Source organism: Pongo pygmaeus, chromosome 14 (assembly GCF_028885625.2).
Source record: "Pongo pygmaeus isolate AG05252 chromosome 14, NHGRI_mPonPyg2-v2.0_pri, whole genome shotgun sequence".
Taxonomy (NCBI): Eukaryota; Metazoa; Chordata; class Mammalia; order Primates; family Hominidae; genus Pongo; species Pongo pygmaeus.
In genome coordinates this window covers 81,130,435-81,151,004 of record NC_072387.2, presented here as the reverse complement: position 1 = coordinate 81,151,004, position 20,570 = coordinate 81,130,435, and the positions used below count along the sequence as shown (strand labels likewise).

At 35.0% G+C, this 20,570-nt stretch overlaps 1 protein-coding gene across 2 annotated transcripts in view; it reads left to right on the top strand.

The window, feature by feature from the left end:
- DACH1 (dachshund family transcription factor 1) overlaps window positions 1–20,570 on the top strand; it is a 429,451-nt gene that overhangs the window by 35,334 nt on the left and 373,547 nt on the right. The gene's annotated exons all lie outside the window — the stretch shown is intronic.

Here is a 20,570-nt window from a genome sequence, read left to right as displayed (position 1 = left end):
GAGACTTTCATGAGCCTCTTTAAATAACCTAGCTCTGTGTCTGGGTGAAAGTGACCTATATCCACTGGACCATAGAACCCATCCCTCAGTGGGTCCTGGGGCAGGTGTTTCTCACCGAGCATCCCTAATACTCCTAGCCCAAGTGCTACAAATGAATCTGATGCACTAGGATTCTTTTACATCAATGTTGGTTCTCTCTTCAAAATATTTTCTTTTCTTGTAGCTTTCAAAACGTCCTACTCACATAGATCTAAGAAGATTCTGAAGGGAGGGCAACTTCCCTGTTAGTGTCTTTCTGAAGCTATATGGATTTCATTAAAAATAAAAATAAAAAAGTAAGGAGTGGAATTCAGATTGTTTTACTTAATTGTCTTCTCTCAAAAAAGAGGAAAAATAGAGATAAATTAATTACCCCTCTTTTTAGAATAGTAGGAGTTATCTATATATAAAAACAAAGCAATTTAATGTTGGCTTGGTCATTTAACTTAAATACAACTGAAATGAGAATAAACAAAATGAAACAAACTGCTTTAATTGAACCTAGGTGGCTGGATATCATGCCTTCTCTTACATTTTTACATTTCCAGTAGTAGAAGATGTCTTCTTTTGAGAAGCTAAATTGATCAAGGTCTATCATTTGAACAAGTTCCTCTTCTATAATAACAAAAAAAATTTAGGTAGTTCTAACTCTAGCTGTGATCTACTTGATTTTTAAGTATAATATTCTATTTGGGAATATTCAACATAAGTTTTAGTCATCTGCAGCCATTTTTTGACAAGAATGGAGATTGCAACTTATTTTATGAAAAATTACTATTAAAACATTTTCTTAGTTTAACTTTTTCTACTTTTTACATTAAAAACAAAAATCAAAACACTTATTTTTTTATGTTTATGCAGGCCCCATGCATTTAGCTAATACTTACTTTTGACAATATCTAACATGTTGGAGTCAAATTATTTTGCTATTGGGGAGAACAATACTCTCATTTTTACCATGAATTGTTGCTTTATTGTTTGTATTCAGTGGCAATGTTATACATTTTGAAGAAATAAATATTCTCTTCTTTTGTCAGTAAGAGATCCACTTCATTTATTCCCATTTAGTTGTCTTCTCTTTGTCAGGATTTAGACTAATGAGAAAATCTTAGAAAGATCCTTTACTGTCTAAACACCAAGCACGCAAATGCTTCTCAATAGAAATAACACAAGAAATGCGTTCAAAGACAATACCTAGCCTGAGAAATTCTTGTGTGCTGACAGCTCTCCAACAGTGTTGTCACAGCAGGAAGACATCAGTTGAAGAAACAGATAGTGACCTCAAAAAAAAGTCTGGTCAGCAGTGTGGACAGGGTTTCACAAGATTATAAATCACCCCAGGGTCGCTCTGTTCCCACCATAAAGAGAGCATGGTCGTTTTATTGTAATCTAATAAGAGATGGGAGCAAAGGACAGCTCCAGTGTGTGTTTGCAAAAAAAAATTCTTGATTACAGTTTCAAAACTATACAGTTTCCCTGCTATTGAAGTGAAGATTATAGGGGTTAAGGCCATGTTAGGATTGGATTACCTTTTTATAGCTGTATGTTATCCCTCGGTTCATGAATCAGAAAGTACTTAAATTAAACTGAACATTTGGGAGCAATCCCAGTATGTAGCATGGTGGTAGAAAATTAATCATGATTTGGTGATAGATTATTAAGCTGTTCATTTGAAGGGGGTCTTCATTGAATCAGAAGATTAACTCTCTGGTGGGTATATAGTAGTACAGAAAAAAGCCCACCCTATATATCACAAGTTATGTTAGGACTCATTTTAGAGGGGAATGATTTAATGAAAGACAACATGCATTTATATAAAAATGTGTATGAGATCAAAACATTAAGTCTAGATTGAATTACTAGCAGATTTTCAGTTTCTTGGATCTTACTATTTTTTTTTTACAATACTAACTTGTATTTATTAGTTTCTAGGTTTATTTTTATATAATACTATTTAACTTAAACTATGTGGTTACTAAATATTTTAAATGGGGCATTTTAACATGAGAAAAACTAACAATTCCACATTCAAAATATTTAGGAATAAAAAAATTACTCCAGTTAGATTAAGAGTTACTGAGGAAATAGTAGCCACAATTTTGAAGGAAAACTCTAAATGTGATGACATTTTAAAATAGCACATGCCTCTTCATTTGCCCTAGCAGCACTTCATGTGGTGGCGAAAAGGCTTTAACTTCATTCAGTCATTTTATCATTTGTACTTAAGCTTCTTCAACACTATTTGATCTATATACATTTCTGGGGCCATAATCAGGCATCCTACCATTTAAATGGATTTTATTCCCTAACTTATCGCCTTTGCTTTGTCAGTTTGTTCCTCTGGAACCATGCTGATATCTCAAGATAAGTCCTATCAGTCTTGGGCTATTGACTGAACTTGACTGTGAAGAAGCCTTTGCTTAGAGTAGAGAGAAACAGGGTGAGGTGTTATTGCTAAGAATATACTTTGTGTTATGGTTCCAAAATCCAAAAGTAAATCAGATAGGATTGGCAGCTCTTCCTTTTTTATTAGGCACAAGATAGATTTTAAGAGCTGTTTTTGTCTTCTGTCTTCTTTTCCCTTCAGGAGTCACAAACCTGGTAGTTTTGCTCTCATTTACTTTCTTGAGCAGAGATGAATGTGAAAGGGAATTCTGGCTCTCGAAGGATATTAGACTGGTCGGTTAAACATAGTGGGTCTTTAATTCATCTCAGTTTATTTTCCACTTGTCAATTTCTCTTTGTCTCTTCCTCATTTATATATGCTTAAGTAGGTGAGTAGACAGATTTCACTGTTTCTCTTTGCCTTAGACTGTCTCTAGTGTTGCTAAAAGCGCTGCGACAGGAACTGGAAACTGGAAATGATCAAGATCCAGACAAGTTCTATTATTTTTTGAATATAGAAAACACTTGTAACTTCTACAACTTCCATTGGCTGAAAGAACAAAAGCTCTGGGTGTCACTGCAAATTCAAGCTGCAAATGACCAGAACAATAGTACTCAATTTCTTATTCTAATTTACGCTAACTTGATTCTGTTTCCTATTGGCTATCATAAGAATTTTGCCTAAATAAGATAAATTTGATTTCGGCCTCTCAGATCTTTTCTGAATCTGTTAATGTTGTAGGTGTGTTTCGTATTCTTAACTTTTTTACTACTTATGGTAGTAAAAGATAAATGAATATATCTACTTAAAATATTTGGTGATTTTAAGAAAGTAAGCTATTCTGATTTCCTATAAGTAGAAAACTTATCATTGATCATTTATAGTGGAACTACTCCTCTATTTTTACACTCTCCCTAGGTAAAGCATACAAATTAATTCACAGCAACCACCATCTAACACTGGAATGTCTCATAAGGCTAAGACTTGCACACAGCCATCTGTTTTACATATGCATTTTTTTCTTGGTAATCTTTATTACTGGATGGTCTCAAATAGAAAGTACATAAGTGCAAATGCCAACATGTATTTTTGTTAGTGGTGCTGAATAGACTGGTTAAGGTAGACAAACAAATGTACTTACTTTGATTTATCACTTCTGATATTAGCATGTACCATACTGCTCTCTGGGAAGCAAAATGGTTGCACCTGAGGACAGTGATATAAACACTACTTTGATTATTTGAAATAAACCATTAGGCTTTGATGAAAGAACTATTACCGTGGTGGATCCTATGCAGGAAGAGAATGCTTGGAGATAATGGATGAGCAGCCTAAAATTACTTGTTTAGAATTTAAAGAAGTCAAAGCCTAGGTTTTAGGAGGAAATAAGTATATAAAGCAAATTTAATTTTGTATAAATTTATACAGTTGAATTTTTATTGCCAGTACATATTTAGTTGCAGTGACTTTCTTGTTTTAGATGAAATTTATCCAAATTAGACAAACTTATTCTGATGTCAAATTAATTGTGTTTGAAAATTAAGTCTAAAATCATGCTATTCTATTTTTCAAAAATAATTTCCTAAGATCAGGATTTTATTTATTTGCATCTAGAAACTACAGTATGTTTTGTCTTACATTTAAACACACACACAAAACCAAGCCCAATGATGACTTCAATACATATTTATCTTATGTGATTTGTAGATGGAGATTATACTTGGTTAAAGCATGTATATAAAATAGAACCACAAACTATTAAAACTTCCCCAGTCTAAAGAAATTTTATTTAAAAGGTACAGTTTAAGCTAAAATATTTAAGTTTTTGAAGAGGTTAATGCTTTTAACTTTCTTACGTTAGTACTTAAACGTGAACTGAATGTCAGATTAGACAACTTTACTCAATATTGAAAAGAAAACTACTGGTCTTCAGATAACAGGATTTAAGTGAATTTTTGTGGGAGGGGAGTGAGGAGGAAGAAAGTAGAAAGGGGGTTTAGTGAGTACAAGCATGGCAACAGTATAAGCATAACGCACAGCCTTAGTGGTGTCTGGATAAGGAACACCAGAAATGAACCTGAAAGACTGGGGGCCTTAGAGACCAGAGAAGCCAGGATGGAAGTGAGGAAGAGTGGGTTACTCAAAGATGGGAACCAGCAGGCTGAAAGGAAAGATCAAACCACAGAGGCACCATGTCATGAAGACAGACTCAGGATTTTTCTTAACTTTGCCTTGAGCCTACCCTAAAATCTATGAAAAACAAAGAACATTTTAAATAGTCTGTCTTATTAAAATGATTTGCTTTAGAGATAGCACATTATGCTTATGCTAATGTTTCATGGTTGAATACATGCTTTTGTGCTACAAACCGTGGTTTATAGTTTAGAAAATATAAAAGTTTAAAAAGATGTTTAAGAACATTATTTTTTATTACCCTACTTTACATTTGGATTTCGATGGCACAGGTGTAACTGGCTTAATTCACCAATGAAGAAATGTAGGTTTCACAGAGGTTAAAGAACTCACTTAAGGTCAAGAACAGTAAGCTGTGGAGAGAGAAGCAGACACAGATCTTATCACTCTGTCCCGAGCCTTTCCGTTACCCTGTAATGCAGCTTAACACTTTTGAAAGACTGTGGTTTCCTGATCCTCAGAGTTCAAGTCTTCCTCAGAAGAGTTTAGCACAGAAAACAGTGCAAAAAAAAAATCCCTATATTATTTCATTTTCAGTATATTTCAAGCTAATTTATATATAAATCTTGTTCACAGAGGAGAGGAAAGATGGCTTCTGTTTAGCAGCATTAAAGGCAATCAATTTGTGTTGCAGATATTGACACAGCACCTGAATTTACATAGCTTTGGTGCAGAACCTCTTCTTTACTTAGTTAATCAAAAGCTATCAGAAGAATTACAAATTTACAGATAACCTCAGGTAAATAGGAAATGATTTTATGTGATTAATAGCACTACTCTTTATTATTGTCCACTACACAATGCAGTTGCTCTGAAATTCAGTCGCTGGTTTTCAAAAAAGGAGCCCAGGCGCTTGCCTTAATGAAGGATTTTCTATTTAATCTTTGCCTTAAAATTGTGAATGTAGGAAATCCTAATCAGCTATATATTTATGACTTTTTCTCCTATTCTTTTCTCACTTCTTCAACTGGCATGCACAGTCTGAAGTTTTATTATTAGTGACATAAATTAAATTGTAAATGTTTAAAGGGCACTGTCTCATTGAAGGTGAATTCAATGTTTTTATAAACTTAATAAGGAGCGTTCTATCAATGACCTTATTCTTCTGTAGTACGTTGACAATCTTTTGATGTAGTCCTCACTCCCTTGCTCTCAGCTCATTCTCTGGGTCTGCTGGCGCTTCTGCTATTATGGAATCATTTGCTGGTTGAATGAATGTTTTCTCAAGTTTGGAACTTACTGTGCAACCCAAAGATGCCTTACCAATTAGGTTGCACGTTTATTTTGTTTTTTGCCATCTTGGCATTGAAGGCTATATTCTTCAAATTAATGAAGGCCATGTTGTAATAATTAGTTTTAAGTTTCTGCAGCCAATATGTTATATAACAGGAGGTGATCTAGTTCACGGAGTTGTAAGTCAGTAGGTTGGCAATTCAACCCTGCCTGCATCCCTGGAAACAATGATTGTAATATTGCCTTCTTAGATATTGGTAAGGTGGAACTAGTAAGCTGTGTTTAGAGGCATAAAAATGGATTTGCATGCTGGAGTTTGGACTCTAAGACAGCAAAGGCCAGCTTTTTCTCTTCTACTCTATTTCTTTATTTTCCATCAAAAATCATTTCACATTTAGATTATCAAAGTGAGTCTAGAATGTTAGAATCCACTATCAAGATAATAATAATACTCCCAGTCTCCTGGATGTTCTTAATCATCATCCTACTGGAATTTGAATGTCTTAGGAAAATCCTGTTCATATGTAATTGTAAAGTTTTCGGAAGACTTTGGTTCAGGATTACTGATGCTTCCCTATTCCAACTAATAGTAAATGAAGATTCACTCAATTAACCCCAGCTGAGCAGTCAACAGTTTGTGAGTACTTTCTTGGTCAGGCACTCTTCTTGTTGCTGAAGAGAAAATGGTTAAGAGAGTGGCAGTTTCTGAGTCCTCAAGGATCTACTTCGGAATATACATATATAAAGATGTAAGTAAAATAAAATATATTAAATGCCCTTTTATATGTGTAGGTATGCATATACATATATAATAGGCATCATTATATATAATTAATCATATTTTATTTTACTTGTATCTTTATGTATACACAACTACACGCCCTTATGGCAGCAGGGGTGGTTGTGGCAAAACAAACCTCAGTGGGATGGCATGGACAAGTAGGGGAATGGGAGAAGAGACAGGTTGTAGATGTTCCTAGGAATGCCATCTAGAGGAGGACCAAAGGGAGAAAGTACCAGCTGGCCACGTGAGAAATCGTGAGTACAGACTTGCTCATAAGAAATGGTTTTGTGTAGCCTGGAAAACTGCAAACATTTTGAGGTGGAGTACTGGGAGAAAATTCTTGAAAAGTAGGAAAGACTTAGATCAAAGGAAGTTTATTTGTTTATTGTTGGACTGATTTAATTTAGAATCATTAAAAAGAAACCTAAAATTCAGTGCTTATCTAAAAAAGCAATATGTCATACAGAATCAGGATTAGGAAAAAAATGATGAAATTGACAAACATGTTTTATTTTGATATGTATATACAATATGCAACACAATTTTGTTGCTGTAAAATGTAACTTTTAATGGGAAGCAGTCAAATGGATATTTGAATACACATTTTTAATTTCCAGTTTTTAGGATGCAAAATTTGGTATCAGGATTGATATGCCAAAGGCAGTGGACTGAGGGTGTAAATTCTTGCCATCTCTTTAGCTTTACATGTGCGTGGATACAGCTGTTTGCATGGTTGCCAGATGTTAGACTAGGGGCTTCAGGAATATATTCCACGTATTGGCTCTTTCCCAGAAGCAAAATATTATAGCTTCTAATAATGTTCTTGAAATATAAATACAAGTTGTCTTTATTTTTAGACTTTTTTAGATGTCAATCAGAAACATATTGAATAAATATATGTCTACCTAAAACCTGGTACACAAGTGTTCATAGCACCATTATTCATAATAGCCCAAACAAGATAACAAGCCAAATGTCCATCAGCTGATGAATAGATAAATAAAATGTGGCGTATCTATCCAATGTGTTTTACTCGGTATTAATAAGAAATAAAGTGCTGATACATGGTACAACATGGGTGAACCTTGAAAACATTATGCTAAGTGAAAGAAGCCAGCCACAAAAGACCACAGCTACATGATTCCATTTATAGAAATTGACCAGAATAGGCAAAATCACTCACACCTAAAGTAATGGTTGCCTAGGTCTAGGGATTGGGGTGGAAAGTGACACTCAATGAACATGCGGTTTCTTTTAAGGGGAACAAAAATATTATAAAATTAGATTTGGTAATATATAGCCCTGTAAATATACTAACATCATTGAATTGTATACTGTAAATTAGCGAATGTATGATAGGTGAATTGTTTTTCAATAAAGCTGTGAAAAGGAAGTATATTAAATAGCCTGGATAAGGGAGTGAGTTAAATAATGCAAAATTATCACCTGTGCAGTTTATTTTTTATGATATTCTTAAGTAAAATATGAGGACTAAATTAGTAAATGAAAGAGCAAACTAAATATGAAGCACATAATATAAGACATTTAAGAGCATCTTTTTTATTATTTCATTTTAAATATGTTTAAACCTGTAATCCATCAATTTTGGTATGTGTGAAAATTAATAAATTAATAGCTCTTTTACCTTCCAAGTCAATCAGTGACGATTTTCCCATTTCTTTCTCCTGTGGGAGCCTCCTTAAGACTTCATTATTTGGGACAGTCTTTGAATTTAATGGCATGTTTTTTTCCAATTATGAAAATAAATTTTAAGCTACAGTATTAAAATTCCCATGTTTATGAAATGTATAAATAGTAATATCTTCAGCTTTAAATTGCTCAAGTCAATGATTGTGTTTGGACAGAGCTTCTACTTTATTGACTTTATGAGAGGAAAAAACACAAATATTTTAGGACAAATTCCTCCATTGTGTAAACTACTCTCTGGGAGTAGTAAGGAGTGAGAATAACTCTTTCGATGAAGTAGTAATTGAAATAATACCCTGGGGACTAGAAAGAGTTATTTTCCAAAGAAATGAAGTAGAGAATTGGAGTTTTAGCCAAAAGAAAAACTCTAGTTGCAGACAGGAAAAATTAAATATCATCCCTTCACTCTCTCACTCATTCATTTATTTTTCATTCATTCTGAACATACTCACTGAGTCCCCGCCATGTGCTGGGTGAGTATTACTCATGCATATTACTGTGGCAAGAATGTTTCTTTTTCTTACTTATCATGTTTGTGTAACATTCAGCAATTAATGGGGGCATTTTTTCAGAGTATTAGGGAAAGTTCCTCTCCATCTCTTCCCTAATTTCAGTCTGTCAACATGTTTAAGGACATATGTTGCCTTATTTTATTTTTTCATTTTCTGAGTACTTATTTGATGTTGAATACAACTGAGTCCCTGCTGACTCATCTTTTAAATAATAATAATAGCAATAATAATATAAAATGTTCATAGTTATTACGTAGATCAAATTTAATGATTAATGTGTAGAGTTTAAATCTTGGCTCATTGTAGACAGCAAGTGACAACTCTGTTGAAGAGTCTCAACGTAGGTAACATATATTCTATATTATTTTTTAAATTGAATATAATATAATTGTATTAGTTCTTTTATTACATGGCATGCGGCAGGAGGTTTGAAGAATTGTGAACTATTCCATATAGAAAAACATTAGTAAGCTATTTCTCCTTGATATCCAGTAAATTAACAGAATTTACATAACAAAATTTGGCAAGTGTTTGATATAATTTCTGATAAATACTTAGCCTTGTATTTTGAGTGGGGGAAGTGTATTTCAATAATTATGCATTGTTTTGGCAGACAGTAAAGCGTCAAGACAAATAGCCTTCTTTTGTTTACTGATTTGAAATACTGTCATATGATCATTTATCATTTAACAGTGCTTACCTTGTAACTAGGTTGTCATTGAAATAATTTTGGTTTGTTTTTTTTTCAACTTTATGATAACTTGGCTTGAAATGCCTTTTCGAACAATCAAGAAACAGGTAAATTTTATCTACAATTGCTTTCTTTTAGCCTTATGTTTAATGCTACCTTTGGCTATCTGCGATATAGGCTAAACGACTTTCTCGCCTGTTCCATATTTTAGATACAGGTTTAACATCCAGAAGTACTTCATTATATGATGATTTTGATTGTAATACCAGAAATAAAAGGAAATGTATTTCTCAGTGCATCAGTGAAAAAGTTTAAATAAGTTAATCACTTGTCTTTATGAGGCCTTTCATTTCATAGCTCGATAGCTCTCTAAAGTTCCATTGTCATTTTTTAGTATCATTATGTGCATGCATCTAGAAACAGGAGGTTTAGCTAAGAGATGAAATCCTTTTAATTTCCACTCTGAACACATTGACCCTTTCCTTTGTCTTAATAAGTAGAATAACTCTGATTGCTGGATATTTTTAACGGAAACAAAGATTGAATAATTTTGCTGTCTTATCTTTGCAAAAGGGGGCATTTTAATGAAAGTGTTGCTTTTGTTTATTATGAATAACCATGGAATAGGAAAAAATAGTTTTTGAATATTTTATTTTTTAATTTATGAACACAGTTAATCATACTCATCTTTATAGAAAATAATGAGTCAGGGCATGCCACCACTTTTGTGTTGGTGTTGTGTTATTTTTCAGGATATAAGTCCCTCAAAGTTACATTTTCTGTGGAATTTTAATAGCTGTGAAGCCCTAAGTTCAAATCTACGTAAATACATTTTTCTTTATTCTTTGCTCATAATACATTATTTTCAGATTATGATTTTTTTCATTGTGGAGAACTGTTAAATTATTAATAATAAAAGTGAGAGATGTTTTGTTTTTTGTTTTGTGTTTCTTTAGTTCTCTCCCTCTTTCCTTTGGTATCACATAAGGTCCTAGTGAACTATTAGCCACTTGTTCCAGCATGGAGATTTTGAAAAACCCTTACGTTTTAACCTTCCCCTTAAACTATGGTGTCTAAAGTGACAGGTTAATTTCAAATTCAGGTTTGATTGAGTATATGCCACTTTTTACATGCTTTCCATAACTAAAATAGAGCTGTCTTTAGAAATTTTTGTATTAGGAAAATTAACGCTAATCGAGGAAAGTTTGCTTTAGTTAATTCCCTTTCCACATTCATTGCAACTTTTGGGAAACATGCAGTGTGTTCAACATAATAACATACACGAGATACACAAGAATGGTGAGAGCCCAGCAGCAAGTGCGTCTAAGGAATGCTTGTCTTGCACTTTTGCTTAATTTAAGAAATGTATTAGGAAGGAATCTAAGAAAATAAAGACATACTTCATTATCCTTTTACTATATTAAAGGTAGCACAGGTGTTAATCCATGTAATATTTTGCAAGATCTCATTTTGAACTTTTGTGGGTATCTCTGTTCACTATAAATATAGTGGAAATAACATTTCCTTTTCAATTATATTATTAACTTATTTAAAATGGGATAGTTTAATACATGACACTAAAAGACTCATAAGCACATTTAGAACTGGATTTCATTGAAATTTTATGTGTGTGTGTGGTTTATGTGGATATATTTATATATAATTTTGCTGGTTTCAGTTTCTTTTTCTTTTTTTCTTTTGATGGAATCTCACTCTGTTGCCAGGCTGGAGTGCAGAGGTGCGATCTCAGTTCACTGCAACCTCTGCCTCTCGGGTTCAAGCAATTCTCTCCTGCCTCAGCCTCCCGAGCAGCTGGGACTACAGGCACACACCACCACGCCCAGATAATTTTTGTATTTTTAGTAGAGACGGGGATTCACCATGTTGTCCAGGATGGTCTCGATCTTTTGACCTTGTGATCCGCCTGCCTCAGCTTCCCAAAGTGCTGGGATTGCTGGTTTCAGTTTTAAGGAAGAATGTGAAGTAGATAATACTGCAGTTGTTTCATAGTTACCAGTAGGGAATTATTAAAGAGACTGTGAATATCTTAAATGCTTTATGATGATGGCATACAAGAGCAAAAATGAAAATTGTATATTATTTTAACTTAAAAAATAGAACTGTACTCTCATCATCTAAATGCATAGATCTATAAAGAAAAAATATAACTAATGTAGGCATTAGGTATTCCTAACTTATAGGAACATCCCATGTAGAAATTAAAAACTGAATATTTTGAAGAAAACAGATGTTGCCTACATTAAGGGGAAAATTTTAAATTAACAGGCTATTTGATATTTAAAATCTTAGAATAATCATGCTGAGAAGGGATCTCAGGATTGTGTACTCCTCCCAATTTGCAGATGAGAGAGCTGAGGCACACAGGAGGGACTTTGTAAACCTAAAGGAGAGGAAAACTGCGTAGTAGTTGGATCATGGGTGGAAGGGATAGAGTAAGTCATTTTTCAATTCTAGTAAAGCAGAAAAGAATATTAAACTAAGTCAGTTAAAAGGAACTAAGCACCACATAAGAGGATTCACCTACTAAAACCAATGTTCACAAATTGGAGAAGTAGGTAAGCCCTGTTGAATGGGGCCATCATTCCAGATACTTCAATCAGGAGTCTATAGAATATACCTCCTGCCATGTCCACTTATGAACTTTTCCAGTTAGTCCTGGCTTTCTCATGCTGCAACCACTTTGAAGTACAGCTAGCTGTCTTATTGGCCTCTGTTTTTGTCTAGAGCTCTGCTATTAGATAGGTAAGGTTGTAATCTGGGTTTTTTGTTTTTGTTTGAGATATGATTTGAGGGTGTGATGAGGTCATAAGAAGAGAAATATGAAATATCTTTCTCCTTCCCATTTTGTTTTCTGTTTTGGTTGTTCCAGTCTAATATGCCTCCCCTTCCACTTTTGTAGAACAGCTTTTAGAAGATGAATGACAATCCTATCCTTTCTCCATGGAAGTCATACTAGGAAAGTGGTTTCTTACAAGATTTCTAATGCTCTTTCTACATTAGTGTGGATTTATAACTGTATGTTGTTTCTTCTTGTGATTATTTTTTATTAGACTTACATTTCCAAAAATATATATTAATATTTTAATTTGACGTATACCGAGTTCTGTTTTTTAACTCATGATTTCATGCATTAGTCTAAAGCAAAGCCATCCAAAGAATATTATGTGAAACTTAAAAGTTAAAACTTCAAAACCTCTAAAGCATTCCTTAGCACTTGGAATAGAATTCAAACTTCCTACCATACTCTACAAAGCCCTGGTCAAGGCTTTAGCTAGACTCTGTGGCATCTTTGGGAACTGGAAAAGTCATCTCATGAGCAATCACATCTCCTTGGTTGCAGAAGGGTGCTGCTACTGTCTTTGGATGCAGAAGACCATCCCTGTCCTTGTTTGGATACTAGTAAAAGGGTATGGTGATACTAAGATAAGGGGCTGGACTTCCTTGAAACCCCTTGGCAGACCCAGCCAATCTCTTGGGCAGTGCAGTAGATGCACTGGACTGTCTGGTATTTGTCTTTCTTCCATAGAAACTGTGCCCTTTCATATAGTTCTGTGATTAATTTCGGCCCCTATTCTTTTTTTTTTTCTTTTCAGTAGATGCAGGATCTCCCTATGTTGCCCAAGCTGGTCTTAAACTCCTGGGTTCAAGTGATTCTCCCACTTCGGCCTCCCAGAGTGCTGGGGTTACAGGAGTGAACCACTGCACCCAATACAGTCCTTTTCTTTAGGTGCCAGTTAAATGAAATGGAGCCATTTCTGGTCCATTCTAGCTAATGTCATCCACATCTTCTCCTCCGAGTACCCTTTGTCACATTGTGTTATATTTTTGTTTGAGTCCTTGTCAATATCTGAAATTATCTTACTTGGTTTCTTAGTTTTGCCTTTTCCTCATTTGTGCATGAATTCTTTTGAACAAGGACTTTGTTTTTTCACTAGTGGATGCTTAGTGCTAAGAATAATGTAAGAAATTAATGTTCCTTAAATGAATGATGAAACAGAGCCTTTACACCTTCAATTTGCTCTTTTTCTGTCAGTAGTGGAGAATGGAGTTTGTACATTTTTATTATATTATTGCTGGTGGAAGGAAACATTGGTAGAGAGAAAGTCATGACCTCTAATCCTTTCTACATCCACTAGAAAAATGCCATGTGATACCATGACCATGAAATCGACTTCCAGCTACAGACTGTCAATCCCAGGCCAGGACCACATAAAATGAAAGGAGAGAGGCTCCAACGACACTCTATTAAGTTTCATGCTGGATATTTTCCGTATGCCCTTCCAGATCCACACTGCATCTTTGCCCCTTGGCTCTGCTCTCTGGGAGCCAGATTTTTATGGACTGCCTTCTTGGCCTACCTTACGCTGTAGCTTCTGGATGTGTTCATTCTATGCAAAGTGCCAGCTGGAGATCAGGAGGAGAGAAGTAGGGGAGAGTGAGGTCAGGACATTTAATTCTCTTCCTTCCTTCCTGCTGCCTTAATGAGCAGTGGCTTCATCCCTCTTCCAAAACACACAGTTCTTGCAGGGAGGCTTTCCTATAGCTTCAGCTCCATGTTCCAATTTGCAGCATCTGGTTGATCTCCTCTCCCTTTTAGGCCTCCCACACCTGGTAGCCCCAGTGTTCCACCTTCTCTTTTATTGGTTTACTTCAATTCTGCTGATACTTTAGCAAATACTCCCCACATCATCTAACTCTTTTCAGTTAATAACGTTTGAGGGGCTTGTGTTCTCTGTAGAGACCTTGATGGATTCAGGTTCCTTCCTGGGAGTTTCATGATTAGCAAAGATGTGTTTAGGAAACTAGAATGAGAATCTAAACTGAAAATGTGCTTTGGGAACTTGCTATATATTGATAGACACAGAATAGCATCTAAGTCAAAACTAAGCTTCTTTATTGTCCACACTCCAAAGGAGAATCCACTTTCAACTAATACCTGTATTTACTCTACCTTTTTGTTTGTTTGCTAATTGGAAGATAAAAATATGTTTAGAAATTTAGTGGTGAATATTAACTACGATCTATGCCTAACCTGGAGGATGAACTGGGCAGTACAAGACTAGAGACAAGATGACCAGATAGGAAATGGCTTCCTTGAAGAGGCAAGATATGATGGTGATTTGGACAAGGGTCACAGCCCTGGAGCTGATAATTAACAACCTACAGTGACTTCTCACAACAACCAAAGTAAATCCAAACTCTTTATTGGGACTTTCAGGCCTTGCATGGCCTGTCCTTTACTGTCTTCTCCAAATTCACCTACCATCGAGCTGCATCCATAATAACCTGTTCTCTGATCTTGCATTCACTGAGCTCATTTGTTTGTTTTTTCATTATGCAAATCTCCCCTTACCTCTTCAGAGTGACCTTCACAGACAACCTAGTGAAAGCACACTTGCACCCAGCATACTTTCTATCGGGCTACGCTGTTTTCCCTAATTATAGCATATATTTCTTTTATTTTCTTGTTTCTTATTGCCAAACATTCTAGTTCCTTGAGGGCAGGAATCCACTGGTCTGTTCTGGCACCGTTCAATAGAAATATTGTGTGAGACATAAATCTACTTTGAAAACGGCTGGGTGTGGTGGCTCACGCCTGTAATCCCAGCACTTTGGGAGGCCGAGGCGGGTGGATCACTTGAGGTCGGGAGTTTGAGACCAGTCTGGCCAGCATGGTGAAACCCCATCTCTACAAAAATACAAAAATTAGTGGGGCATCATGGCAGGTGGCTGTAATCCCAGCTACTTGGTAGGCTGAGGGAGGAGAATCACTTGAACCTGGGAGGCGGAGGTTGCAGTGAGCCGAGATCATGCCAGTGCACTCCAGCCTGGGTGACAAAGCGAGACCTAGTCTCAAAAAAAAAAAAAAAAAAAGAAAGAAAATGTTTAGTAGCCACACTAAGCATGTTAAAAGAAACAGGTGAGATTAATTTTAATCATATATCTTATTTCCTTAATACCTTAAAAATATTGTTATCTTAAGATGTAGTCAATATAAACAAATATTCAATGAGATGTTTTACTTTCTTTTCCATAGGAAATCTTTGAAGTTCAATGTGTCATTTACACTTATAGCATGTGCCACCCAGACATTTCAAGAAGTCACATTTCAGGTGCTCACTAGCTACATGTGACTAGCTGCTGCGATATTGTTGATGCAGGCCTAGTTCCCTGGTGTGTCCCTAGAACTACCAACACCTAGAGGAGGGTTTGCCATTTTCTAGGAGAACAATAAGTATTCAATAACTGATACATCAACTGGCAGGATCACATTGTATCTTGACATCTTGGTGTGTGGAGCTGTAATGATGGCAAAGAGAACCAGAGTGTTGTAACAGCACTCTACACAACTTACAGTCCTGGGAGCTGGCATATGGGCCATCCATAACTCTGTGACTTGGACAGTTCCACTGATCTGGGACATGGTTTGTCCAATCTGTGGAGTGATAAGGTTGAACTATCTGATCTTCAATGTCATTTCCAGTTCTAACATTATGTATTTCCTTTCTCCTTTATATTTCTTATTTTTAATGATTTTATTTTACTTTATTCATTCATAAGTTTTTGTAGACATATGCTTCCATTTCTCTTTTTAAAAAACTTTTATTCTAAATTCAGGGGTACAAGCATAGGTTTGCTATACAGGTAAACTTGTGTCATGGGGGTTTGTTGTACAGGTTATTTCATCACCCAGTCATCACGCCTACTACCCATTAGTTGTTCTTCCTGATCCTCTACCTCCTCCCACCCTCCACCCACTAAAAGGCCCGAGTGTGTTGTTTCCCTCTATGTGTCCATGTGTTCTCATCATTTAGCTCCCACTTATAAGTGAGAACATGTGGTATTTGGTTTTCTTTTCCTTTGTGAGTTTGCTAAGGATAATGGCCTCCATCTCCATCCATGCGCCTGTGAAGGACATGATCTGTTCTTTTTTATGGCTGCATAGTATTCTATGGTATATATATATACCACATTTTCTTTATCTAGTATATCATTGATGGACATTTAGGTTGATTCCATGTATTTGCTATTGTGACTAGTGCAGCAGTGAACACACACATGCATGTGTCTTTGTAATAGGATGATTTATATATATTCCCAGTAATGGGATTGCTGGGTCAAATGATATTTCTTCTCCTTTATTTTTCTTCACATATTACAATCTTGCCTTTCCCCAGGAAGTAGAGTCCAGGCAAAAATGGGATAAAGGGTCACATGCCCCTGATCTAACAGCTTCTCCTTATCTCTGTCACTTTTAGCAAGACAGTGTCATTTCCAAAGAAACCCCTGACTGTGTTCCTGTTGCAATTACATTATATTATATTTTCCTCTTTGATTGTTTAGCTGTTTTAAAAATTTTGTTAATTTTAAGACAATCTTAGTTTTGGTTAATCTGAGCTTATTTTAAGACCTGACAAAAATGTTAACCTTCCTTTATGTTGACATAGTCTATAGTTCAAGGTTATGCATGTTGAGTATTCAGTATTATACCTGTTATGTGAAATTTTGCTTATATCGTTTATTGAGTTTTCTTTACTTGGGAAATCTTTAAACTGTTTTCCTAAAAAAGGACTTGAAAAATCACTCAAATCAGTGTTCCAAAAACAGTTCATATATTCCTTATCACTCTACTCTTCAATACCTTTTTCAATTATTTTAAATTCTGAAATGCCCAGTTGTCTTTCTTTTTATAAATGGCTTTAAATGCTATTACCACCTTGTTTGAAAATGTGTTATTTCACAGTCTGCGTCTGTATGTAAGAAAAAGTGCTTCACCAAGTTAAGAAACAGTGTTATTTTAGGCAATGGTAATAATGAATAACACTGTGCTTGACGCCTGGCTCTCACTCAGCTACTCCCCCGCCCACCCCCTTTTTTAAGAACAACATGAATACTTTCAAACCCACACCTAGAAAACAGTCTGTGGTGGTTTTTACTTGGGCAGCTTTGCTCCAAGGAATATTTGGACATTAGCATAAAGGTTGCACATGTTATACAAAGTGTAATTAAAGAAGCTTTGATCCCCAAATGTCAACTAGCTTGCTAAGTGTCATAACAAAGTGTCAAGCATCTGGTATACAGTTAATTTGTAGTCATTAACTCCATATTGTTGATGTGACAGTTTGTTAGCAAAGCAAGCTTGACAGTTGCATTTTGTTCTTGATTGACACCTACAGACCTCCCCACCCGTTTAGTTTACATTCCTGTTGAGGTTTCCTCAGGTTGCATTTCTACTGCTTAATTTCCCCCAACTTATTAGTTGAAGTGCTGGCAAACTTTTAAAATCATATGCTATGTTAGTACAGAATTTCAAATTCCTTCTCTTAAATGTTCTAAGTTTGCAATAATGCTGGAAATGAAAAAAAAGCTTGATGATCTTTCTTCAGAATTTAAAGATTTCTTCAAGTAATGTGACAACACATGCATTATCCTGATGCATAATTGTCACAAATAACATATTTATAAGATGACAATTGCTATGGCAATTAATCTAGTCAACACTAATTTCTTGTACAGTTCCATTAATATTTCCACTTTTCAAAGCCTCAGAAAACAGATAACTGGATACTTCATCATATTCTTAATTGCATTGATTTAATCCAAAGAGTCCATTACCATCTAATTTCAGTCCTTTAATGCTTTAAAATTTTAGTTGTATTAAATTATCTGCAACTTGTTTGGTGCCAGGTTTTTACCACTGTTATTAATAGAATCCCACTTAAAAATGTTTTATAAGATACTTGATTTTTAAAAATATTTTCTCTTTATACTGATGTTACAAGTATACATGCAGCATATTACTTTAGTAAATTATGTGAAGGAAGAATTAAGTATATTTTCACAAAGTATACTAAGTAAATTGATGTAAACAATTTATGCTTATTTAATTCTTATAGGTTGGGTTGGTTATGTAGCTAAGCTAAGAAAAGTGCGTAATTTATAAACTTGTACAAAATTGTGGCAGCAACCAGAAAGTTTCTTTCACTAAGGGTCATTTTTAAAAACTGCCCATTTGGACAAACCAGACTTTCTAGACAAGCACAATGAAACTGCTGATGGAAAGTTTTTACATTTTTATTTGGTTCATCTAGCCTACTTTCTGCCAACAGATAAGGCCAGTCACTACATTTGTTGACAGGCTCATAATCAATTTATTTGATTACTTACATTAATTTTATCCTTTGCCCTCAAATCATTATTACAAGACTACAACATCACTGTGGAGACACTCCTTGGCTGAGGGCTTAACGTCACCATTTAAGCCATCATTTTGCCCCTAGATTGGCATTTCACATTGGATAGATATCTTCATCTCTTTAGGCTTTGGGTCTCTTGATCCATAAAATGAGGTCACTACTAATGTCTTATATTTTTTTCTAACTCTAAAAATTATGATTTTTCATGTTACTTTACATTATTATTGAAAAATGGTAATCCCTTTAAATATTGATATGACATGCCTCATAGAACTTGTGCTTTTGAGTGTTGTATATATTTGCCTAGGTGAACACTAGTCTATTTATTAGATGACTTGCATGAGAACTAGTCAAATGAGATCATATTGTAGGTTTGTTCTTAAACCTATTCTGTGCTATGATTGCTTTATTTTCCCAGTTGTACTGTCTTTGAGCTAGAAGAGGAGAATACATCCTCCCTCCGAATGAAGAAAGGCAACCTCATTAATGGAAATATAGGTAGGCATCTGTGGATGGAGTTGATAACGCAAGTCTAGATGTCAGAGGAGTTATAGGACTGCAGCTTGAGTCTGAACTCTTGGGTTTGACGCACCTGCATTGATCACTAGCTCGATCACATTCTAAGAACTTGGGCAAGTGACTCAACACATAGGGCCCTCTGTTTCTTTATCCTAAACATAGAATAGTATCTAACTTGCAAGACTTTGTGATACTAAATAATTTCATGATTATGGGTAAAATGTCTGACTCTTAGTGAGAGCTCTATAAATAATAGTTATAACTACTAAAATAGTAAACTTGGGTTACTTTAAAGTTCAATTTAGTCTCTTCTTCTCTGTGAAAGAAAAATAACATAGTAGGTACTCAGTTAATATTTTTCAATGAATAAAATCCATTGTAGTTGTTAGACCATTCTTAATATGTTTAAGATGCTAGACATATCAGACAAGATTTTCGTATAAGCCATGCATGAAACCTATTGGAAGAAGAATGACTTAGGCAGTGATGGTGTGAAAGGGCAGTGATGAGTTTTCACATCTCACAAAAAGCTGGGCTTGGGGCAGACCCAAGCAATTTGAGGCTGCCTGACTGTGCTGTTATTTAGCACTTAAACTTATATGGAATTGTGATTTAAATACCAGTCACAGTTTAGGAGATGTAGATATTTGAAATATAAATTTGGTCATGGGGGTCAGGATAAGTGCATTTGAGACTTTTTCCTTTTTTTTCATGGTACACAACATTAGCCTCTTCTTACTAAGAGGAATCTCAGGTTAAATAATAGCATATATTTGAGAAACATATAATAACATGTACAGTGCACATTGATTGGACATACATATTAAATGCTGGAGTTAATTGGAAATAGACTTTAGGGAACTGTTAATTTTCCTGTTGATACTATTTTGATGTGTTTCTGATGGTACTATTTTGATGTGTTTCTGATGCTACCATTTTGGTGTGTTTCTGATGGTGCCATTTTGATGTGTTTCTGATGGTGCCATTTTGATGTGTTTCTGATGCTACCATTTTGGTGTGTTTCTGATGGTGCCATTTTGATGCCTCTAACCACCTTTGACCTGTCCTCTAATACTGATTATAGCATATAATTTTGGAATAAAGGTAATGTGTCTAATCTGAACTCATCAAGATAAGAATATAATTCTTTTAAGAGTAGAAGTTGATTAAATACAACTAAAACAACAATTAATGTGCAGAATTATCCTCTAGTTCTAGGATTTTTAAGGCAGACAACAAATAGACATGAAAATAAAACATATCAGAATGTACTGTGCTGATACATTCT